We start from the raw sequence: 26,171 nt of genomic DNA on the forward strand, positions 1-26,171 counted from the left end.
GAGGGTGTTCCGGTCGCTTCTGCTGAGGTCAGCTCAGCCTTCGTGGAAGAACCCTTGCTGATGGTTGGCGTGGTTTGACTTTCAAGAGACGTCACACCGGTCTCCACCGTGGAAGGCGGGCTCTTTGGCGTGGAAGCAGTCACCTCAAGAGTCGAGGTCCTCGACTGCGCAGCAGTAGGAGATGTTGCCGAAGAGAGTGGCGGGCTGCTGAACTCAGCCGCAGTTCCTTCGACCTCAGCCGAAGTACTGGTGTCCCGGAAGGCAACGGTGGTCTCCTCGGTAGGGGCAAGCGAAGAGTGGTGAGTAGAAGAGACAGAAGTTGGCCTGGGAAGGGTGGTTCCTCTAGCAGAGCTCAGCTCCGTTCGGTCGTGGAAGAGCCGGAATGCGGGCGTGGGGTTGTGCTCTCTTGCAGTGAGGTTGCCTCCGACGGCGTGGCAGAAGATTGGCCGAGGAGGGAGTGGTTGGACTCTGGACGGAGGTTTCCTCAGTGGTGCCAACAGCGGCCGTCGTGGTGCCAATTGAAGCCACCGACTCTGCAGAGGACCTGCTTTCTGGCACTGCAGTGCTTGAGCGTGCAGAAAGGAGCGAAGAAGTGCTGCCTCCTTCGGCTGTGGTGGATTCTGCCCGAGTAGAAGAACTTGTGCTTTGGGACGCAACGGTGGTCTCCGGAGGGGTTGATGGCGGCGAGGCCCGAGCCCGAGAGGATACAGTCTGCATGGAAAGCGACGTGGGCAGGGGAGACTCAGATGCTGGAGAGGGTGTTCCGGTCGCTTCTGCTGAGGTCAGCTCAGCCTTCGTGGAAGAACCCTTGCTGATGGTTGGCGTGGTTTGACTTTCAAGAGACGTCACACCGGTTTCCACCGTGGAAGGCGGGCTCTTTGGCGTGGAAGCAGTCACCTCAAGAGTCGAGGTTCTCGACTGCGCAGCAGTAGGAGATGTTGCCGAAGAGAGTGGCGGGCTGCTGAACTCAGCCGCAGTTCCTTCGACCTCAGCCGAAGTACTGGTGTCCCGGAAGGCAACGGTGGTCTCCTCGGTAGGGGCAAGCGAAGAGTGGTGAGTAGAAGAGACAGACGTTGGCCTGGGAAGGGTGGTTCCTCTAGCAGAGCTAGCTCCGGTTCGGTCGTGGAAGAGCCGGAATGCGGGCGTGGGGTTGTGCTCTCTTGCAGTGAGGTTGCCTCCGACGGCGTGGCAGAAGATTGGCCGAGGGAGGGAGTGGTTGGACTCTGGACGGAGGTTTCCTCAGTGGTGCCAACAGTGGCCGTCGTGGTGCCAATTGATGCCACCGACTCTGCAGAGGACCTGCTTTCTGGCACTGCAGTGCTTGAGCGTGCAGAAAGGAGCGAAGAAGTGCTGCCTCCTTCGGCTGTGGTGGATTCTGCCCGAGTAGAAGAACTTGTGCTTTGGGACGCAACGGTGGTCTCTGGAGGGGTTGATGGCGGTGAGGCCCGAGCCCGAGAGGATACAGTCTGCATGTAAAGCGACGTGGGCAGGGGAGACTCAGATGCTGGAGAGGGTGTTCCAGTCGCTTCTGCTGAGATCAGCTCAGCCTTCGTGGAAGAACCCTTGCTGATGGTTGGCGTGGTTTGACTTTCAAGAGACGTCACACCGGTCTCCACCGTGGAAGGCGGGCTCTTTGGCGTGGAAGCAGTCACCTCAAGAGTCGAGGTCCTCGACTGCGCAGCAGTAGGAGATGTTGCCGAAGAGAGTGGCGGGCTGCTGAACTCAGCCGCAGTTCCTTCGACCTCAGCCGAAGTACTGGTGTCCCGGAAGGCAACGGTGGTCTCCTCGGTAGGGGCAAGCGAAGAGTGGTGAGTAGAAGAGACAGACGTTGGCCTGGGAAGGGTGGTTCCTCTAGAAGAGCTCAGCTCCGTTCGGTCGTGGAAGAGCCGGAATGCGGGCGTGGGGTTGTGCTCTCTTGCAGTGAGGTTGCCTCCGACGGCGTGGCAGAAGATTGGCCGAGGAGGGAGTGGTTGGACTCTGGACGGAGGTTTCCTCAGTGGTGCCAACAGCGGCCGTCGTGGTGCCAATTGAAGCCACCGACTCTGCAGAGGACCTGCTTTCTGGCACTGCAGTGCTTGAGCGTGCAGAAAGGAGCGAAGAAGTGCTGCCTCCTTCGGCTGTGGTGGATTCTGCCCGAGTAGAAGAACTTGTGCTTTGGGACGCAACGGTGGTCTCCGGAGGGGTTGATGGCGGCGAGGCCCGAGCCCGAGAGGATACAGTCTGCATGGAAAGCGACGTGGCCAGGGAGACTCAGATGCTGGAGAGGGTGTTCCGGTCGCTTCTGCTGAGGTCAGCTCAGCCTTCGTGGAAGAACCCTTGCTGATGGTTGGCGTGGTTTGACTTTCAAGAGACGTCACACCGGTCTCCACCGTGGAAGGCGGGCTCTTTGGCGTGGAAGCAGTCACCTCAAGAGTCGAGGTTCTCGACTGCGCAGCAGTAGGAGATGTTGCCGAAGAGAGTGGCGGGCTGCTGAACTCAGCCGCAGTTCCTTCGACCTCAGCCGAAGTACTGGTGTCCCGGAAGGCAACGGTGGTCTCCTCGGTAGGGGCAAGCGAAGAGTGGTGAGTAGAAGAGACAGACGTTGGCCTGGGAAGGGTGGTTCCTCTAGAAGAGCTCAGCTCCCGTTCGGTCGTGGAAGAGCCGGAATGCGGGCGTGGGGTTGTGCTCTCTTGCAGTGAGGTTGCCTCCGACGGCGTGGCAGAAGATTGGCCGAGGAGGGAGTGGTTGGACTCTGGACGGAGGTTTCCTCAGTGGTGCCAACAGCGGCCGTCGTGGTGCCAATTGAAGCCACCGACTCTGCAGAGGACCTGCTTTCTGGCACTGCAGTGCTTGAGCGTGCAGAAAGGAGCGAAGAAGTGCTGCCTCCTTCGGCTGTGGTGGATTCTGCCCGAGTAGAAGAACTTGTGCTTTGGGACGCAACGGTGGTCTCCGGAGGGGTTGATGGCGGCGAGGCCCGAGCCCGAGAGGATACAGTCTGCATGGAAAGCGACGTGGCCAGGGGAGACTCAGATGCTGGAGAGGGTGTTCCGTCGCTTCTGCTGAGGTCAGCTCAGCCTTCGTGGAAGAACCCTTGCTGATGGTTGGCGTGGTTTGACTTTCAAGAGACGTCACACCGGTCTCCACCGTGGAAGGCGGGCTCTTTGGCGTGGAAGCAGTCACCTCAAGAGTCGAGGTCCTCGACTGCGCAGCAGTAGGAGATGTTGCCGAAGAGAGTGGCGGGCTGCTGAACTCAGCCGCAGTTCCTTCGACCTCAGCCGAAGTACTGGTGTCCCGGAAGGCAACGGTGGTCTCCTCGGTAGGGGCAAGCGAAGAGTGGTGAGTAGAAGAGGCAGAAGTTGGCCTGGGAAGGGTGGTTCCTCTAGCAGAGCTAAGCTCCGGTTCGGTCGTGGAAGAGCCGGAATGCGGGCGTGTGGTTGTGCTCTCTCGCAGTGAGGTTGCCTCCGACGGCGTGGCAGAAGATTGGCCGAGGGAGGGAGTGGTTGGACTCTGGATGGAGGTTTCCTCAGTGGTGCCAACAGCGGCCGTCGTGGTGCCAATTGAAGCCACCGACTCTGCAGAGGACCTGCTTTCTGGCACTGCAGTGCTTGAGCGTGCAGAAAGGAGCGAAGAAGTGCTGCCTCCTTCGGCTGTGGTGGATTCTGCCCGAGTAGAAGAACTTGTGCTTTGGGACGCAACGGTGGTCTCCGGAGGGGTTGATGGCGGCGAGGCCCGAGCCCGAGAGGATACAGTCTGCATGGAAAGCGACGTGGCCAGGGGAGACTCAGATGCTGGAGAGGGTGTTCGGTCGCTTCTGCTGAGGTCAGCTCAGCCTTCGTGGAAGAACCCTTGCTGATGGTTGGCGTGGTTTGACTTTCAAGAGACGTCACACCGGTTTCCACCGTGGAAGGCGGGCTCTTTGGCGTGGAAGCAGTCACCTCAAGAGTCGAGGTTCTCAACTGCGCAGCAGTAGGAGATGTTGCCGAAGAGAGTGGCGGGCTGCTGAACTCAGCCGCAGTTCCTTCGACCTCAGCCGAAGTACTGGTGTCCCGGAAGGCAACGGTGGTCTCCTCGGTAGGGGCAAGCGAAGAGTGGTGAGTAGAAGAGACAGACGTTGGCCTGGGAAGGGTGGTTCCTCTAGAAGAGCTCAGCTCCCGTTCGGTCGTGGAAGAGCCGGAATGCGGGCGTGGGGTTGTGCTCTCTTGCAGTGAGGTTGCCTCCGACGGCGTGGCAGAAGATTGGCCGAGGAGGGAGTGGTTGGACTCTGGACGGAGGTTTCCTCAGTGGTGCCAACAGCGGCCGTCGTGGTGCCAATTGAAGCCACCGACTCTGCAGAGGACCTGCTTTCTGGCACTGCAGTGCTTGAGCGTGCAGAAAGGAGCGAAGATGTGCTGCCTCCTTCCGGCTGTGGTGGATTCTGCCCGAGTAGAAGAACTTGTGCTTTGGGACGCAACGGTGGTCTCCGGAGGGGTTGATGGCGGCGAGGTCCGAGCCCGAGAGGATACAGTCTGCATGGAAAGCGACGTGGCCAGGGGAGACTCAGATGCTGGAGAGGGTGTTCCGGTCGCTTCTGCTGAGGTCAGCTCAGCCTTCGTGGAAGAACCCTTGCTGATGGTTGGCGTGGTTTGACTTTCAAGAGACGTCACACCGGTCTCCACCGTGGAAGGCGGGCTCTTTGGCGTGGAAGCAGTCACCTCAAGAGTCGAGGTCCTCGACTGCGCAGCAGTAGGAGATGTTGCCGAAGAGAGTGGCGGGCTGCTGAACTCAGCCGCAGTTCCTTCGACCTCAGCCGAAGTACTGGTGTCCCGGAAGGCAACGGTGGTCTCCTCGGTAGGGGCAAGCGAAGAGTGGTGAGTAGAAGAGACAGAAGTTGGCCTGGGAAGGGTGGTTCCTCTAGCAGAGCTCAGCTCCGGTTCGGTCGTGGAAGAGCCGGAATGCGGGCGTGGGGTTGTGCTCTCTTGCAGTGAGGTTGCCTCCGACGGCGTGGCAGAAGATTGGCCGAGGAGGGAGTGGTTGGACTCTGGATGGAGGTTTCCTCAGTGGTGCCAACAGCGGCCGTCGTGGTGCCAATTGAAGCCACCGACTCTGCAGAGGACCTGCTTTCTGGCACTGCAGTGCTTGAGCGTGCAGAAAGGAGCGAAGAAGTGCTGCCTCCTTCGGCTGTGGTGGATTCTGCCCGAGTAGAAGAACTTGTGCTTTGGGACGCAACGGTGGTCTCCGGAGGGGTTGATGGCGGCGAGGCCCGAGCCCGAGAGGATACAGTCTGCATGGAAAGCGACGTGGCCAGGGGAGACTCAGATGCTGGAGAGGGTGTTCCGGTCGCTTCTGCTGAGGTCAGCTCAGCCTTCGTGGAAGAACCCTTGCTGATGGTTGGCGTGGTTTGACTTTCAAGAGACGTCACACCGGTTTCCACCGTGGAAGGCGGGCTCTTTGGCGTGGAAGCAGTCACCTCAAGAGTCGAGGTCCTCGACTGCGCAGCAGTAGGAGATGTTGCCGAAGAGAGTGGCGGGCTGCTGAACTCAGCCGCAGTTCCTTCAACCTCAGCCGAAGTACTGGTGTCCCGGAAGGCAACGGTGGTCTCCTCGGTAGGGGCAAGCGAAGAGTGGTGAGTAGAAGAGACAGACGTTGGCCTGGGAAGGGTGGTTCCTCTAGAAGAGCTCAGCTCCCGTTCGGTCGTGGAAGAGCCGGAATGCGGGCGTGGGGTTGTGCTCTCTTGCAGTGAGGTTGCCTCCGACGGCGTGGCAGAAGATTGGCCGAGGGAGGGAGTGGTTGGACTCTGGATGGAGGTTTCCTCAGTGGTGCCAACAGCGGCCGTCGTGGTGCCAATTGAAGCCACCGACTCTGCAGAGGACCTGCTTTCTGGCACTGCAGTGCTTGAGCGTGCAGAAAGGAGCGAAGACGTGCTGCCTCCTTCGGCTGTGGTGGATTCTGCCCGAGTAGAAGAACTTGTGCTTTGGGACACAATGGTGGTCTCCGGAGGGGTTGATGGCGGCGAGGTCCGAGCCCGAGAGGATACAGTCTGCATGGAAAGCGACGTGGGCAGGGGAGACTCAGATGCTGGAGAGGGTGTTCCGGTCGCTTCTGCTGAGGTCAGCTCAGCCTTCGTGGAAGAACCCTTGCTGATGGTTGGCGTGGTTTGACTTTCAAGAGACGTCACACCGGTCTCCACCGTGGAAGGCGGGCTCTTTGGCGTGGAAGCAGTCACCTCAAGAGTCGAGGTCCTCGACTGCGCAGCAGTAGGAGATGTTGCCGAAGAGAGTGGCGGGCTGCTGAACTCAGCCGCAGTTCCTTCGACCTCAGCCGAAGTACTGGTGTCCCGGAAGGCAACGGTGGTCTCCTCGGTAGGGGCAAGCGAAGAGTGGTGAGTAGAAGAGACAGACGTTGGCCTGGGAAGGGTGGTTCCTCTAGAAGAGCTCCGCTGCGGTTCGGTCGTGGAAGAGCCGGAATGCGGGCGTGGGGTTGTGCTCTCTTGCAGTGAGGTTGCCTCCGACGGCGTGGCAGAAGATTGGCCGAGGGAGGGAGTGGTTGGACTCTGGACGGAGGTTTCCTCAGTGGTGCCAACAGCGGCCGTCGTGGTGCCAATTGAAGCCACCGACTCTGCAGAGGACCTGCTTTCTGGCACTGCAGTGCTTGAGCGTGCAGAAAGGAGAGAAGACGTGCTGCCTCCTTCGGCTGTGGTGGATTCTGCCCGAGTAGAAGAACTTGTGCTTTGGGACGCAACGGTGGTCTCTGGAGGGGTTGATGGCGGCGAGGCCCGAGCCCGAGAGGATACAGTCTGCATGGTAAAGCGACGTGGGCAGGGGAGACTCAGATGCTGGAGAGGGTGTTCCAGTCGCTTCTGCTGAGGTCAGCTCAGCCTTCGTGGAAGAACCCTTGCTGATGGTTGGCGTGGTTTGACTTTCAAGAGACGTCACACCGGTCTCCACCGTGGAAGGCGGGGTCTTTGGCGTGGAAGCAGTCACCTCAAGAGTCGAGGTCCTCGACTGCGCAGCAGTAGGAGATGTTGCAGAAGAGAGTGGCGGGCTGCTGAACTCAGCCGCAGTTCCTTCGACCTCAGCCGAAGTACTGGTGTCCCGGAAGGCAACGGTGGTCTCCTCGGTAGGGGCAAGCGAAGAGTTGTGAGTAGAAGCGGCAGAAGTTGGCCTGGGAAGGGTGGTTCCTCTAGCAGAGCTCAGCTCCGGTTCGGTCGTGGAAGAGCCGGAATGCGGGCGTGTGGTTGTGCTCTCTTGCAGTGAGGTTGCCTCCGACGGCGTGGCAGAAGATTGGCCGAGGGAGGGAGTGGTTGGACTCTGGACGGAGGTTTCCTCAGTGGTGCCAACAGCGGCCGTCGTGGTGCCAATGGAAGCCACCGACTCTGCAGAGGATCTGCTTTCTGGCACTGCAGTGCTTGAGCGTGCAGAAAGGAGCGAAGACGTGCTGCCTCCTTCGGCTGTGGTGGATTCTGCCCGAGTAGAAGAACTTGTGCTTTGGGACGCAACGATGGTCTCCGGAGGGGTTGATGGCGGCGAGGTCTGAGCCCGAGAGGATACAGTCTGCATGGAAAGCGACGTGGGCAGGGGAGACTCAGATGCTGGAGAGGGTGTTCCGGTCGCTTCTGCTGAAGTCAGCTCAGCCTTCGTGGAAGAACCCTTGCTGATGGTTGGCGTGGTTTGACTTTCAAGAGACGTCACACCGGTCTCCACCGTGGAAGGCGGGCTCTTTGGCGTGGAAGCAGTCACCTCAAGAGTCGAGGTTCTCAACTGCGCAGCAATAGGATATGTTGCCGAAGAGAGTGGCGGGCTGCTGAACTCAGCCGCAGTTCCTTCGACCTCAGCCGAAGTACTGGTGTCCCGGAAGGCAACGGTGGTCTCCTCGGTAGGGGCAAGCGAAGAGTGGTGAGTAGAAGAGACAGTAGTTGGCCTGGGAAGGGTGGTTCCTCTAGCAGAGCTCAGCTCCGGTTCGGTCGTGGAAGAGCCGGAATGCAGTCGTGGGGTTGTGCTCTCTTGCAGTGAGGTTGCCTCCGACGGCGTGGCAGAAAAATGGTTGAGGGAGGGAGTGTTTGGACGCTGGACGGAGGTTTCCTGAGTGGTTTCAACAGTGGCCATCGTGGTGACAATCGAAGCCACCAACTCTGCAGAGGACCTGCTTTCTGGCACTGCAGTGCTTGAGCGTGTAGAAAGGAGCGGAGACGTGGTGCCTCCTTCGGCTGGGGTGGGTTCTGCCCGAGTGGTTCGCATGGTTTGACTTTCAAGAGACGTCACACTGGTCTCCACTGTGGAAGGCGGGCTCTTCAGCGTGGAAGTGGTCACCTCCAGAGTGACGTTTGGAGAATATGTTGCATTTACATGTGTCTGTGATATTGCTAAGATAGAATAATAAGAAAATATTTAGTTAGCATGTGTTTATCATTTGTATATTGTGCTATGTGTTTGTTTATTAAGGTGACTTCCTAATTTTCTTTGTGAATAAGTATCGAATATCTCAGGCTGCCACATAATGTTTTATTTAGGCAGGCAATTTTCAATGTATTTTTTAAAGACAAGTGCTAGACTAGAAGACCTGCCAGGTCCCTTTTGGCCCTTTGATTCTTAAGCCACTATAATGGTTTCTACCCCAGCCAAGCTCCAATAATTTTTTATTTAAGATTTCCAGCAAGTTTTTAAAAATGGCATCAAACCAAACCCCAAAAATACAACCTGGGATGCAGGTGAAACTGGCCACTCCCCATTTAACTGGGAGAACAATGCATTATAAAGTACACATTTGTTACTGATTTATTAGGAAATTATTAAGAAAATATTGGAATGTGCTGAAATGAGTAGATTGACATTTGAAATTAGAGAACAAGAAGATAAACAATTTTATGAAGTTTGGGATCTTTTTTTATCAATGGTTAGATAATACAATATAATAATAGAATAGTTAGAAATTTAGGAAATAACGAATATACATTTTTTCTTGGTCTTGATAACACTTTTAGAATATTTTATTAAGATAGACTTGGTATGATTTTATGATTTGTTATAAAATAAAGTAACTAAATTACAGTTATCTCGCTTAAGTATGAATTAGTAAAATTATAGTCAAATGATTGTTTAATAATGATATTAGGATATATAATTGTTGATCGATAATATGAGTTATTATGTAACATAATTATTATGATGACTATGAAATGGATGCACAAAAAGGAGTGGTAAACCAACCGATACACTGTCTGTAAATATATGAAGAATGATGATGTTTTTTATGTTATGTTTTATGTTTTTTGTGTTTTTGTTTGTCGTTAAAATCAATAAAAACTTTTATTTTTTTAAAAAAAGGAAATTCATTCCTTTCATGAGCGTTACTAACTAGGCCAGCTGTGTCTTCTGAACCCAGTAATCACGTATGTGCATTAAAGAGAAATCTATCAGTTTTCCATGCCAATTATTTAGAATAGAATAGAATAGAATAGAATAGAATAGAATAGAATAGAATAGAATACAATACAATACAATACAATACAATACAATACAATACAATACAATACAATACAATACAATACAATAAGAGAGTTGGAAGGGACCTTGGAGGTCTTCTAGTCCAACCCCTGCTTAGGCAGGAAACCCTACACCAGTTCAGACAAATGGTTATCCAACATCTTTTTAAAAACTTCCAATGTTAGAGCATTCACAACTTCTGGAGGCAAGTTGTTCCACTGGTTAATTGTTCTATCAGGAAATTTCTCCTTAGTTCTAGATTGTTTCTCTCCTTGATTAGTTTCTATCCATTGTTTCTTGTCCTGCCTTTAGGTGCTTTGGAGAATAGCCTGACTCCTTCTTCTTTGTGGCAGCCCCTGAGATATTGGAACACTGCTATCATGTCTCCCCTAGTCCTTCTTTTCATTAGACTAGACATACCCAATTCCTGCAACTGTTATTTGTATCTTTTAGCTTCCAGTCCCCTAATCATCTTTGTTGCATTCTCTGCACTCTTTCTAGAGTCTCAACATTTTTTTTTATATCATGGTGACCAAAACTGAATGCAGTATTCCAAGTGTGGCCTTACCAAGGCCTTATAAAGTGGTATTAACACTTCACGTGATCTTGATTCTATCCTTCTGTTTATGCAGCCTAGGACTGTGTTGGCTTTTTTGGCAGCTGTTGCACACTGCTGGCTCATATTTAAATGGTTGTCCACTAAAACTCCGAGATCCCTTTCGCAGCTACTACTATGGAGCAAAGTACCACATATACTGTACCTGTGCATTTGATTTTTCTTGCCTAAATGTAGAACCTTACTTGAATGATGTACTTACCTGAACGATGAAATATGAAATCTCTTAATAATGCTAGACAGTGAGAGAAGGACAAGCTGGCAACTTAGATGCCTGCTGGCAATGTAAGGCTGGCTGTGGGATGCTAACAAGTGAGCAGCAATTGGCTGCTTTGGAACAAAGGCTGAAATCTAATATCTTTTAAAGCCGTGGAGAGATTTGGATGTGAGGTATGGCTGGCTGGAGAGTACTGGTGGTTGACAGCTGAGCCCTCTTTCTCCCTGGATGGAGGTGGCCTTTCAGATATGCCAGGATGGGGAGTATGGATGCAATTTTCCTTGCAATTCACATATTCCTTTGTTTCTTTTCCCCTTGGCAAGTGACAGGCAGTTCTATGAGTCAGCTGAGGAGAAGGAGGAGTGATTTCCAGCACTTCCTGCCAGCTTCCCACAAGCAACGTCAATGGGGAAGCCAGCAGGAAGTCAGAAGTCACTCTACCTCCCACTGCTTTATTTGCTGCCGGTGGTCATTCTGTTTCTCTGTTTAGGTAAGGAAATATCTCTGGAAGGATATCCCAGGGTCACAGATTGTCTAATAATATATTGCTACTCAGACCAATATTTTATTTCATCCAAGCTATGTTGGAAGGCATTCATAGTTACTACCTAAATATCTTATTCTGATTTTGCTCCTGAACGTGCAAGGCAAAGCATTGAAAAAATGCAAAACCGTTTGCCTGAATGTGAGATTAGAACAGGTATACGGATAATCCTCGACTTTCAGCCGCAATTGGGACCAGAAATGATATGATCATTTTTGCCAGTGATTAAATGAATCATATGAAGTGAATCTGGCTTCCCCTATTGACAAAAGCCAGCTGGGAAGTTCACAAATGTTGATCATATGAGCCAGGATGCTACAACCATTGTAAATAAATGATGGTTGCCAAGAGCCCAAAATGTGATTAGTATGCTATGAGAGTTATAAGGAGCTATTACAAGTCACTTTTTTCAGTGCCATATAATTTTGAACAATCACGAAATGAATGAACATGACTCAAGGACTGCCTCTATTTAGCAAAATTGCATGTAAAATTAATTGTACGATATTAAGCTTTTTAAAAATTATAATGTTGGAATAATACTGAAAATGTACAGAATCAGCATATGAATGAATACAGGTGAAATTGTTATAATCAGATGCTCAGACTGACTCACACAACCCAAATGCATGATAAATTCTAAAAACTCAATATTTAATATAAAATACATCCAATATGCAATAATAAATAATGCACTACACAGTATCAAAGGGAGAAGCATTATTAATCAATTTCTACTCTATTATAAAACACTATGTTTACCTTATTCTAATGTGATTATAAACTAAAATTAACACTGAATATATGAAAATGAATGTAGAATTATTTATTTTCAATGCAGCAAAGATATTGTAAGAGGGTGCAGAATTATGCCAGCTCATTTGCTCAATTCTCTGCAAATTTCCCCAATAAAAATGTAAACAGAAATACATTTATTTATTTATTTGGAAATTTTATTTTGAATTTTTTTATTGCCACCTACTCACACACAGCGCCTCAAGGTGGCTTTTTTATATATAAGAAAGGCAGAATAGACAATAAACATACAATACCAATTCTCCCTAATCTTGGTGTCCTCCCAATGTATGGACTTCAACTCCCAGAATTCTCAGCTACAAGAATATGCTTGCTGGGTACCCCTGGCTCAAATTGTGAAGAGTTGTGATTGAGTGGGGTGGTTCAATGGCTCAGCAGTTAAGACACTGGGCTTGTCAGCTGGAAAACTGACAATCCACGTTTGAGACCCAAGTGCTGTGCAATGGGGTGAGCTCCTGTTACTCATCCCAGCTCCTGCCAACCTAACAATTCAAAAGCATGCAAATGTGAGTAGATAAATAGATACTACTTTGGTGGGAAGATTACTGCGTTCTGTAATTTCATGCGGGCTCCATGATGACGGAAGTGTCTCTCAGATAATACAAGCTCCCTCGGCTGAGAATCAGAGATGACCCTTGAGTTGGTCATGACTGCACAGGAGAAACTTTAGACCTTGATTGAGTCCCATCTAACTAATCTGAAACTCATAGGCATTTTCTTTCTCTCCTACCCTGTCTATGGAGAGTCTCAGTTATCCAGGTCATGGTGGTCCCAAAGGTGCTTTTTTAAGAGGCAACTGGACTTTCTTTGTTTTTCTTTGAACACGTTTTACTTCTCATCCAAGAAGCTTCTTCAGCTCTGACTGGATGGTCCCTCCAAGTCCCCACAATCCAGTCAGAGCTGAAGAAACTTCTTGAATGAGAAGCGAAACCCCTTCAAACAAAAACAAGACAATCCAGGGATTTCCGGTTTGTCGGCCGCGGCGGCAGGGATTTCTGCGGCTGCGCGATCCCTGCCGCGCTAGCGTTTTGGGGCTCCGACCCAGACGGGTACAGAGCTAGCTGCCCTGCAGGGCAGCTGAAGGTAGGGGATCCGGAGAAGGGTTTGGGGTGTTGCAGACCCCTCCCGGCCGGCAGAACCCCCTTTTCCCAGGACGTGCAGCGGGGTCCGTAATGGCCGCCACAAAGAAGCTGGCAGCCGGGTAAGAATGCGCAGGAGGAAGTGGAGAAAGTGCTTGAGAGGAGAAAGTTTTTCTTGGTTCCTAGGACTCTAAGACATATTTAACAAAATTCCTAAAAAGCATGACTTTCTGAATGATACCTTCGAGAAGAGGAAAAAGCGGCAGTTTAATGGTGCTGAAAGGATAGCTTACCCTCTTTTTACGGAATAAAAAGTGAACATTAAGAAACCTATTTTTTTTAGGTGAAAACTGGCTTTAAGCGGTGAGTGGAAAAGAGGGGACTTAAAAAATATATTTGTATGCTAAGACTTTGTTGGAGGAGATGCCTTAAGGATTGAAAGACTAAAATATATTGTAATAAGACTCTAAGAAACAGATTTGGACTTTCCTTTTTTTTAATTGATACTACCCCAGGAGGAGAGTGGGAACTCTGTCTTGGTTTGGACTGACTGAGAACTTTGGGATTGTCTTATTTTTCCTTTGGAATATTCTGGCTGTTGTAAGAGAAAAGAAAAGAAAAGATTTATAATGGCTTCTTCTATCGAGGAACTGAGAAAAGACTATGAGCAAGCAAAACAAAATGGTAAAGCTGGTTTGAAAGAAGCTTTCCTTTTTTTTGGAAATGGCGCTTATTAATTATCAACAAACATTACAACAGATGAAGACAGCAGAAGAAGAACAAAGAAAGGAAGCCATCTTTAATAAATCTCAGAACTCGACCAAGAGGGAAGGAAGAGGAAAAAGAAGAGAAATAAAGGACTTAAGATTTAAAAAACATTTAAGAAAGGGAAAAACAAAGTGCAAAATCAATATAAGGATGGTAAACAAAAGTGAAGAGGAATGCGACAGAGAAGGGAAGCCAGTAAGGCAGAGGCTAGAAGAAGGGGGCTAGAAGGGGGCTAGAAAGGTTTGTTGGGGGAAGAAAGAAAGGGAAAAGGTGGAGAAAAGTTACAAAGTTTTGAAATTAAATGAGAAAAAAGAAATTTTTTTAGAGATAAAGGATAAGTATAATTTCTTCAAAGAGATTTTGCAAGGTACATAAGATGATATTGTAGTATTGTATCAGAAATAGAAAATTTAAATGGCTTGAGAGTTGATAAGAGATTAAAATGTTGGAATGTTAATAATGATTGGTTTGAAAATATAATATGAGGGGAGATTTAGAATATTAAACTTTAATTAAAGAGTTTATTAAGATTATGGTATTGATGTTATTATAAAACCTTCATTATAGTATTTTGTTTTTAATATTTTAATCTATTGTTTAACTATGTATTTAATTGTTTTAGATGTATTATTTAGTTAGAATGTACCAAGCAAAATCGGATTGGGTATTTTAAAGATTAATTTGATTAATTTAGTGGGGAGATAGAAAGGCATCATACTCTGATTAGTGATTTCAAGAGAAATTTCTTTCTTTTTTAAAAGGAATGAGACAAAGGTATATAGAGAATGGACAAAAGATATAAATATAATGACTCAAATTAAGATGATTAATTAAGATAGAATCAAGAAGAGTGAAATATGTGGAGAAGTTAATATAGAAGACTTAGAATGGTAAATAAAATAAGTAATGATATGTAAGATGAGCCTGAATATAATTGAAGTCCATGAAAAGAGAGATACCTGGGTCCAAGTTACTTTCCAAAAAGATCTTTTATATGTTTTGTGTGGTGTGATTATGTTGTTTTTGGGGGGGAAATTAATAAAACCTTGTAGAAATACAGAATGAGAATAATGGTAACTAAGTCAGAAAGAAGCAGATGAAATAATAATAATAAAATTGAATAAGAGTGAAGAGAAATAAAGGAAATTGGATAAGAGGTTTTTGTATGTTTATATGGAAATGGTTTAAAATAGAATTATAGTTTACCTGACTTGTTAAATTTATAATGGAAAAAGGTTTAAACATGTAATGGAAAATGATGACTTGTGTGTTTTGAAAATTAATAAAACTTGTTTAAAAAAAAAACAAAAAAAAAAAAACAATCCAGCTGCCTCTTGAAAAAGTACCTTTGGGACTCCTACCTTGTCTGTCACAATGGCAAAAAATCTATTCCTGGTCAGTAAAGGAAACTCTTCACTACCATTATTTGTAAGATAATAGGAGGAAGAGCATGGTTTTTCTTACAAAACTGCCTCTGTTTATCCTTCTCTGCATCCGTGTCAACTATTGTTTCCAACATGTTAGATGCTTTTGTTGCTTAACTACCAGAATAGTTGGCAGATCACCAACTTGAACCAGTTTTTAATTACACCTCATGATTAATTTTTTGTACTCTTTCATCCAACTTGTTATATGGAAAGGTACAGTGGTGGGATTCACATTTTTTTTACTACCGGGTCTGTGGGCGTGGCTTGGTGGGCGTGGCAGGGGAAGGATACTGTAAAATCTCCAGAGATGGTATTTGCCAGTTTTCTGAACCACTCAAAATTTCTGCTATCAGTTCTCCAGAACTGGTCAGAACCTGCTGAATACCATCTCTGGAAAGGTACCGATATGTGAAATCCACCTCACATGGTCAATTTAACCTCAGACTTAATATGTTGGCTCTAAAGCTGGTAGAAGTGAGAAATATATTTAATACTGAGTGGGTACAACAGGGATTTCATGAGAGGATTCAGAAAGTGGACAAGGGCAGTCACAACTGTGCATTTAAAAACCCCAGGTTCAGTTGTATAGTTGTAGCTGCCATCTTGTCTTTTTTTTTTTTTTAAATCCCCCAGTGGATACCCTGAGATGCAACCTCACGGTTTTAAACAAACAAGCCAGATCTGTGATTCATCTGAGCCAAGCCTCAAACTCATAGGAATGAACGTTGGCAAAACACATCAGGTCACTAAGGAACAAGAAGCACACAGCATTTGAAAAATGTAGTAGCTCAACCGCCAACTGGTGCACAATGCTAAGATCACCCATACTGAATGTCATACACTTTTTGCCTAAGTGATTTACCTAAGTTATATAACATGCCTTGTTTAAATTTAGAGTCAGATTTGTTAGGGGTTGCATATGGAGTCATCCAGGCATTAAGATCTGCAGAAATCCTTTTCAGGTTGCCCATGTTTCTGAAGTGCTATGATTGTGAAGTTGATGTATAGAAGATGTTTATCTATTCCTCAAAGATATGGAAAGTATTTTCCTGGTCTTCACTCTCCCAACCTGTTTGGCACTGCTGCTATTTTTTGCTTTATTGTTTGCTATTTAAAATTTTATTTTGCTGTAAACTGACCAAATTATCCTTCCTGAATGAAAAGGTGGGGTATGCGGTAAATTAAATCTTTTTATATTCTTTTGAGTCAGTCTTGGTTCCTGATGACTATACGAACAGCAATGTAAGGTTGTTTGGGCAACATTTTCATCCTAGGGACAAGGAGCTGCTCTTAAATACTACAATAAAAGAAAAGAAAAGAAAAAAATCCCAGGGAAAGTAGAAACATTTACTGGAAACTAAAGTATGTAGTAAAACAGAGCTGTAGGGATGGTAGAGAAGAACTGAGAGTTGGGTATCCCGCTTGGAAGGGATGGTTGAACAAGAACGTACTTAAGAAAAAATCCATGACATATTTTATTTGTTCAAATGGTGATTTTGAAGATTGTGCGCCTTTCAATATGGAATCTCCACAGACATTTTAATATGGAAGTGAAATTGAGGGATACAGAGCTAAGGTTGTGTTTCTACAAATTTAAGGGTCTCCCTTGATACCCAGAAAGCAGTCTTCAAATACTTGAAGGGCTGCCGCAGGGGAAAGGACGTCAACTTACTCTCTATAATATCAAAGATAGGACAAGAAGCTCATCAGAGGGAGATCCAATCTGGAAATAAGGAGGAATTTCCTGGCGGTGAGAAGAATTAAGCTGGAACAGCTTGCAGGTGATCCATAACTGGAGATTTTCAAGAAAAAAAATGGACAACTATTTGTCCAGGATCTTATAAGAATTCCTGCTTTGGGCAGAGACTTCCAAGGATCCTTCCAACCTTATGATTCTTAGGATGTTATCAGTTTCCAGGAGAAAGAGAATGTTAAGATATTCCTTAAAAGAGAGAGGAAGAGAGAGAAGAAAATAGAGATGGGACATACAGGAAGAAAAGTATTTGTTTGCTTCAGACCGCCTAAAGATGGTGATTTCATTAGATTAGATTCTTATTACTTTATAAATAACTCAAGGCAGCAAACCTACATAAAACTCTTTCTTTCTCCTATTTCCAGGTTGGGCTTAGGAATAGGCTTCATGCCTAAGGCGGGATAGTACTCATAGTCTCTTGGCTTCTGATCTGGTGCCTCAACCATTATATCAAACTGGCTTTCAAAGTGAGGATGATGAAGATGAAGAAGAAGATGTATTCAAGTTCTACGGGCATCCCGTCTCTAAGCAACTCTGGGAGACTCAGAGACCTTCGTCTTGTAGAAGAGTAACAGCAGGTTCTAAATTAGCAAGATGGCGAACAAGAGTCTCACAGTGTGGCAAAATTCATTTCTGTGGAACATTCGCACAGATTTTTAAAAAGGGTGAGGGTGGCATTGTGATTCCCCACCTGCCATGTGGCCAATTTTGACACGTGCACCCGTACAATGATGCTGCTGAAAAGTAGGCAGCTGAGGGGCAGATCTGGAATTATGATCACAATGGGAAAGCTTCCAAATTATAAAGTAGCTGCTTGCAGCAGTTGTGAACCATCCCGAAAACATTCACTGAGCAGAAGACAAATTGATAAGGTCCCTCCCACCCCAATTACTTTTTCCAAGCAAATTTCCAAGAAGAGAAGCTTTAGTTTTGGATTGGCAGTGTGATAACCTCTCGTTTATCCATTATTGATCATTAGCATATGAAAATCAAGCAGAAAAGGAAAAAAAATATGGGCCTGAGTGGTATTATATTTCTATTTAGTTTAAAGAGAGTTTCTGGGGCATGAGTATTTGAGTATTTGCGAGGTAGGTGTCAACGTAGGCAAATTGGTGACCAATTGATGGAAGACCCAGGTCTTCACATTCAAGTTGTGAATGTGTGAAAATAGGCATCACAATATTTTCGATTCCCACCCCCCACTACCCATGGTAGTCATAGAGAGATATGTCGATGAAATTTAAAAAAGAAAAAATGCATCCTTGTTATTTTTCACTCTATGTACCTGCCTTCTCACCACTTCACCACAATAAAATTGGCTCTTCCAATGTTTACAAAGGTAACGTTGTTAGCAATTAAAATTTTTTGAAACTCCAGCCTGCATATATATTTTTTTTCCAGAAGCCTGCATTCAAACTTCTCTGTACCGCTGAAGACACAACATCAGTGCACATTTCTATAAGTGCCCCTGTGTGCATTTCTATAAGTGCCCCTGTGTGATAATGAATCTTTTTTCTGGGGTCTGCGCTCATTCATTACGTTAATTCATTTTTCATTGCAAAATTTAGTGAAGCAAACATTGAACATCAATTCGTCTATTTATAGTTTTGGAAGGGCAAAGGATACATTAAGTTAATGGTTTATTTAAATGCGTTAAATAATTGCACTCCAATTCATTTAATTGGCTTGGCCAATACAAACTGGATCATCAGTTCTTGTTAAAACGGGAACTATAAAAACATTATCTCTATATTAGTGGACTCCAAAAGAGGTTGTGCAACACTCCAGAGATATGCAAGATGACCCACTGGAGTGCAGGATGAAAATGTTGGAACATCTGTTTAATTATTTTATTAAAAAAAATAAATTAAGCTGCACTTAGGATACAGAATGTACAAAATAGAATACATGTATATTTGGAGATACACTTCACGAAGTGTATATAGTATACCATGTATATTTCATACGTATGTTAGTACAGTAATACATTTATACGATTTATAAATAAATACATTCAATATTTTGAAGTACAAGCTCTTTTTTTTGTACTGATGTGTGCAGTGATAAAAAAAAATTAAAAAAAAACTTCACTATTTATCTCTCAGGTTCAGATTTCAGGCTGATAAATTGCTCCTGAATAACTGCTATTTTACTACGGTAACCGGATCAGGATTAATGTATGTAATCTAATCTATCATGAGAGTTCTGTGGTCTGAACAGGATCCAGACATTTCCTCTGAGGAGAATTTAAAAATCTGTCTTTTTTTTTTTTTTTAATGTCAAGCAACATAAGAAGAGTACATTAAACAATTCAGATTTTAATCACAGGAATGCCACTTGCTTTTTAAGACTTTGCTATCTGCCAGTGCTTCCTTTCCTCTCTACAATCACATCACAATCATTGCCTTAAGTAGAAATGTTTAATTATGTCCCTCTCAAATGAAAGGAGAGGACTGGTTTGGTATAATGGTTAAAGGGACTGGGTTAGAAACCAGCATACGTTTAATTTTCATTCTGTCTTAGGTATGGAAAGTATCTCTGAGTCCCTCATTCTCTTTCAGCTCTAGGAAGAAGATGGCAATGGTGAACCACTCCCAGCTGTGTAGACTTATCCATGTAGTTGCCAGGATTCAAGGCTGGCTCAGAGGCATCACAGAGAGAGAGACAAAAAGAAGAAGAACATCAACTACATAGGAAATTAGTGTCCAGGAGTCTTCAGGATAGGTTACTTCTATTGCTCGAGAACAAAACCTTTGGAAGAAAAAAAAAGAAGAAGCCCTACCTGAAATCCATATATGGAAATAAAGCATCCAAAGGAAAAAGATGTTCCTGAGACAATATTGGACCGAGTGAAGTTTCCAGTCCATGGTTCTTGCCTCAAGGCCAGTTTTTCGACTTGTCCCCTGGGAACCCTTCCGCTACTGAAACTGGGTGCCAACCTGTGGTGTGTGTGGGGCTAACTCTGGAGGAGGCAAATCTATTAGCTTAACAAGCAGACACACCCTGGGCAGAAGCATCAATCAATGTCTCAGCCAAGCCCTTAACTGAAAGGATTTCATAATATTGCATAGAACTCTCATGAAGGGTCAGCCTCTGCAAATATTTTTACAAGTAAGAGAAAAAGTAAAGAAGAATTACGGTATGAGAAATGTCACGCTATTGAAACAGGGACTCCTGACCCATTGGCATTGTTCACCAGTAAAGAAGCAACAGGAAACATTCAGCCACAGCTGCTCAGGTTATATTGTACTAAATCATCTCTAAGTTTCTTTCTTTAAAATATTATAAAATGTAGACCTGATTACTAGACCATATTTTCCATTATATTTTTGATATTATCTGTTTAAACTCCTTTGAAGTTATTGGGAAAGGTCTTCCGGTATTTCCAACTACCATCATGGATATATCAGAGTTGACAGTTTGCATATTTAACAAAGAAATGTAAACGCAGGACAGTTAATGGATACAGAATTAATTTTCTTATTCACTTTTTAAGAAGACAAGATTTGTTAAGTGATTGGCATTAGGAGAAAGTACTGAAATGTTGAAAATAAGCAAGGAAGGATTTTGATTTAATGTGAATATGGGTATTAAGAGATACAATTGGTATTATTAAGCTTGTCCATACTAAAATGTATGATATATTGATGCCACACAGTTAATGTATTGTTGTGTATGTGTAGACTGAAATTTAATTTTTTTTTTAAAAAAAAAAGATTTGTTAAGTGAGTTTGCTCCATTTTATGACTTTTCACATCACATTTGTTAAGTGAATCACTGCAGGTCTTTAATTAGTAACACGGTTGTTAAATGAACCTGGTTTCCCCATTGACTTTGCTTGTCAGAAGGTCGCAAAAGGGATACTGCAACTGTCATAAATGTGACTCAGTTGTCAAGCATTCAAATGTAAGTCACGTAATCATGGGGATGCTGCAAAGGTCACAAGTGTGAAAAATGGACATAAATCACTTTTTTCAGTGCTGTTGTGACTTTGAACCATCATTAAATGAACTGCTGTAAGTCGAGAACTACCTGTAATCATGTGGTTTTCTTAGCAACAACAGAAAATAATTCATCACTGTCTTTTTCTAAGCTATTTGTCACCCCAGTCTAATCCTACAGCCCTAGGATTCCTTAGTAGTCTCTCATCTAGTACAATATTAACAAGGTCTAGCCTAATTTAGTATCTCAGTTCAAGTGAGGTCAGGTTGAGGCTGCTGCTTGTTGAAAACTTTGGCAAAGAACCATAAACAGAAGTCATTGTTGGTTTACTTAATGATATATCTTTCCTGCTACTTCCCGTCTTTAAAACAATCCTAAAACAAAATTACAGTAAAAGTCAGTAAAAGCTGAAATTGGCTGACATCCCAACGCATTTAAGGAAAAGGCTAAAGAGTACAGCTGGTAGTCCTCAACTTACAACAACAATTGAGCCCAACATTTCTGTTGTTAAGTGAGACATTTGTTAAGTGGAAAGAGTGCAGAAAAGAGCAACAAAGATGATTAAGGGACTGGAGGCTAAAACATATGAAGAACGGTTGCAAGGATTGAGTTTGTCTAGTCTAGTGAAAAGAAGGACAAGGGGTGACATGATACCGTAGCAGTGTTCCAGTATTTGAGGGGCTGTCACAAAGAAGAGGGGTTTTTCCAAAGCACCAGAAGGCAAGACAAGAAAACAATGGATGGAAACTAAACAAGGAGGGAAGAAACTTCCGGTGGAACAGCTTTCCTTCAGCAGTTGTTGGGGCTCCATCACTAGAGACTTCTTAAGAAGAGACCGGACAACCACTTGTCTGGAATGCCACTTGTCTCCTGCTTCAGCAGGAGTTGGACTAGAAGGCTTCCAACTTTGTTGTTCTGTTATTCAGCCAAAGAACTAAAAACCCAAATATATTATGAAAATGCCACTTTGCTTCTGGTCCTCTGCCTTGTATAAGCCCAAGAAATGGATTATATTCAGGAATCAGACTAAACACGTAGTATGGGAGAAGCACCGTCATGATGAACTGTTAAATGTTGAGGGAAAGCCGATGTGGGAAATTGTGGGGAGGCTGCAAAAGATATAGAAGGGAGAGAAAAAAAACACAAACCATGAAGAAAAGATGAGCCTGCTGGCAGCTTATAAACAGCAACCTAGCCCAGGTGGGGAGAAATCTAAGCATAAGTATTTCAAAATATTCAACAAAACTCACTCTCAATAAGATTATTATAAAGGAAGGTGGGACATTCCTCCTTTAGTTTCCAAGATTCTGCATTGATCTTGGATGAGCATTAAAGATCCTTTACAGGTATGGCATTAAACTGCAAAGAACTGCAAAGAGCTGCCTTTTGTACTTGAACACCCTAAGCCCTGCACAAAGAGAAAAAACTTTTGCGGCATTCCTTAACTGAAGAATGAGCTTGGGTATGGAAAAACTAAAATTCACCTATAGTAAGTCTTAGGCAGCTTAAAGTCTGATAGGTGCATAATAAGTTTTCTGAAATGGGAAGACAATCCATCAAATGCTGAATGTTGCAAACATGCAAGCGGCTAGGAGCAGAAACACACACTGGGAATAAACAAGCACTTCTTACACCTTTCTATAATACAGGATATTACTTTAGGCACCCTCTGAAATGGATAGTAATAATGCAATAGAGCAGTATTTCCCACTTTGGCTCCTGGAAAATGTGTGGACTTCAACTCCCAGAATTCTCCAGCCAGCTTTTCTTCTGGGAGTTGAACTCCAGAAACCTTCCCAGGGCCAAGAGAGGAGAAACACTGCAAATGGAGTAAGAATGTGTTAAATTTTCAAAAAGTGAAGATGAAGCAAAAGCAACAAATACAGCTTTATTCCTTTGAGGGTGGGGGGGAGAGCAAACCAGGAGGTCACCTTTAAGAACATGCTGCATCATTATGCAACACAAATTACAGGAAATAGATCTGTTTTCTCCCTTTACTCCCTCCATTGATTTATTTCTCAAGCAGATTTGAAGCCATCACCAGTGATGTCCTTTTTTCAGAGGAAAAAGTCTCCTAACAGCATCTACATTTGAGTTTACGAGGAGCTCTTTTATTCTTCAAGTTTAATCATTAGGGAATTACCAGAAAATACATCAAGCAACAAATCAGCGAACACCTAGAAGCAAACAAAGTCATAACCAAAAGCCAACATGGGTTTGTTAAAAACAGATCATGCCAGACTAATCTTATTGCATTTTTTGACAAAGTGACAAAATTAGTTGACCAGAGGAATGCTGTCAATATAATTTACTTGGACTTAAGTAAAGGCATTTGATAAACTATACCATAACCTCCTACTAGATAAAGTAGAAAAATGTGGATTAGACAGCATCACCACCAGATGGATTCGAAACTGGCTGACCAACCACACTCAACGTATAGTCCTCAATGGAACTGCATCTACATGGAGGGAAATACCCCAAGGCTCTGTTTTAGGCCCAGTACTCTTCAACATCTTCATCAATGACTTGGACAAGGGGATAGATGGGGAACTCATCAAATTTGCAGATGACACCAAGCTGGTAGGAATAGCCAACACTCCAGTCCAGAAGATAGGCTTAAGATACAGAAGGATCTTGACAGACTTGAAAACTGGGCGCTATCTAACAAAATGAAATTCAATGGTGAAAAAAGGTTTTACATTTAGGCAAGAAAAATCAAATGCACAGATATAGTATAGAATAGATGGTACCTGGCTCAATAGTAGTAATTGGGACAGGGATCTTGGAATCCTAGTGGACAATCAATTAAATATGAGCTAGCAGTGTGCAGCAACTGCCAAAAAAGCCAACACAGTCCTAAGCTGCATTAACAGAGGATAGAATCAAGATCACATGAAGTGTTAATATTACTTTATAATGCCTTGGTAAGGTCACACTTAGAATACTGCATTCAGTTTTGGTCACCATGACGTAGAAAAGTTGTTGAGACTCTAGAAAGAGTGCAGAGAAGAGCAACAAGGATGAGTAGGGGACTGGAGGCTAAAACATATGAAGAATGGTTGCAGGAACTGGGTATGTCTAGTTAATGAAAAGAAGGACTAGGGGAGACATGATAGCACTGTTCCAATATCTCAGGGATTGCCACAAAGAAGAGGGAGTCAACTTATTCTCCAAACACCTGAGGGCAGGACAAGAAGCAATGGGTGGAAACTAATCAAGGAGAGAAGCAACCTAGAACTACGGAGAAATTTCCTAACAGTTGGAACAATTAATCAGTGGAACAAGTTGCCTCCAGAAGTTGTGAATGCTCCAACATTGGAAGTTTTTAAGAAGAGATTGGATAACCACTTGTCTGAAGTGGTGTAGGGTTTCCTGCCTAGGCAGGGGGTTGGACTAATAAACCTCCAAGGTCCCTTCCAACTCTTCTATTCTGTTCTGTTCTGTTCTGTTCTATTCTGTTCTATTCTATTCTATTCTATTCTATTCTATTCTATTCTATTCTATTCTATTCTATTCTATTCTATTCTATTCTATTCTAAATCATTGGCATGGAAAACTGATAGATTTCTCTTTAATGCACATACGTCATTACTGGGTTCAGAAGACACAGCTGGCCTAGTTAGTCATGCTCATGAAAGGAATGAATTTCCTAATAAATCAGCAACAAATGTGTACTTTATAATGCATTGTTCTCCCAGTTAAATGGGGAGTGGCCAGTTTCACCTGCATCCCAGGTTGTATTTTTGGGGTTTGGTTTGATGCCATTTTTTAAAAACTTGCTGGAAATCTTAAATAAAAAATTATTGGAGCTTGGCTGGGGTAGAAGCCATTATAGTGGCTTAAGAATCATAGAAACATAGGGCTGAAAGGGACCTGGGAGGTCTTCTAGTCTAGCAACTTGTCCAGGGTAAGAGTTCTTATTGCATCCACAATTTTTCCTGAAAACCAACAAGACAAAGTGCCTAGAGAAGCCTAGTTTTATCTCTCTGTGCAGCCAGTAGGTTAATCCTATATTAACATTCATTTATATACACACGACATTACAGACTCAGAGATACTATCTATTGAAAATTGAAACTATCCCAGGCCTGCTCAGTGTTAAAATGTCCCAGTGCTGCTGGATTTTTTGTGTTCACACAACATTACAAACTCTGACATTGATCCAGTTCATTGTGTTGGATGAGCATATGAATATATGCAATGTATACCAGTGTGTAGAAAGTTAGCACCCACCCCTCCTAGAGGAATAAAATATTTTAGGAAATATGCAAAAGGCAAAATATTGCATTTCCCTGGATGAGAAATTGAGAAACATGCTCGTGGAGACAGAAACTTAGCCCCAGTTTCCTGCCCCCAGCAGATATTTGGTGCCTGTTCTGTATTCTGTACAGTGGTAGATTTGTCTTCTGTACAGATGCAGATAGATAAACTCCACAAAACATCCATAACAAAGTACTTTTATTGGTTCATCAGGTATCCTCATAACTCACATTTGTGGTGAAGTTCTTCTTTAATGACCAATCCTTTGCATATCTGTCTTGTAGGTAAAAAGATGATTATCTGCTATCCTTTTTCCCTCATATCGTAGCGATAGAAGTAGAACAGTTACCACAAGTCTGTAAGTTCAGCCAAGAGTGAGGAAAACTCCCTCAACCCCTCGAGGGTCAATTTAGTGACCAATCAGGATTACAGATGTGGTCACGTGATATGGACTACATTTCCCAGGATACCTTAACTACATTAACCATGATGCATTCCCTTAAGGGGACAGCTCACAATTGCTACCTAACTATACAATTCCCATACACTGGCTGGACAGCACAGTGCCCATTGAGAAAGACTGGGCCAGCCTATCTACAAAACAAAAGACCTCAGCTCCAAGGTGATGGGATTAAGACATGACCCTCCGGGACATAATAGGATTATCTATCAGCAGAGCTCACCACATGGCACAACTAAGCCCTTTCATTACATCACCCAGCAAGGTCCCACCAAGCTTGATTCAGACAAACATGACTCCACATGGGAACCAATAGGATATATGCCTTTGCCACAGGAACAGGAAGCTCAAGTTCAAAGCCCAAGAGAGGGTATAAAAAACACTCACTCTCCACTTCATGTGGTCAGCTACCCAGGACTTCAAACTAGTGGTGGGATTCAATTTTTTTTTACTACCGGTTCTGTGGGCATGGCAGGGGAAGGATACTGTAAAATCTCCAGTCAGAGGTGGTATTTGCCAGTTCTCCAAACTACTCAAAATTCTGCTACCGGTTCTCTAGAACTGGTCAGAACCTGCTGAATACCACCTCTGCTTCAAACCCATGTGGTCCTGTTCACCATTAAACCATCTTTCCAAGCAGCCTCCATGTTTCCAGTGTCTTTCTCCCCACTTGGCACTGAACCCAGATGGACATTTCTTCCAACAAGTGAGAACATATTATCCATCAGTTGTTTATTTAGGCCTTTATTCAAAAGCACAACCATTCTCTGAGCTGGAATAGGCCATTGCATTATTATTAGACACAATAGGCAAGATAGACCAACTTCATTTCAAGGCTTCTTTCTCTCA

Source organism: Notechis scutatus, chromosome 1 (assembly GCF_049901735.1).
Source record: "Notechis scutatus isolate UNSWTSFEM ecotype Mainland chromosome 1, rNotScu1.2, whole genome shotgun sequence".
NCBI lineage: Eukaryota > Metazoa > Chordata > Lepidosauria > Squamata > Elapidae > Notechis > Notechis scutatus.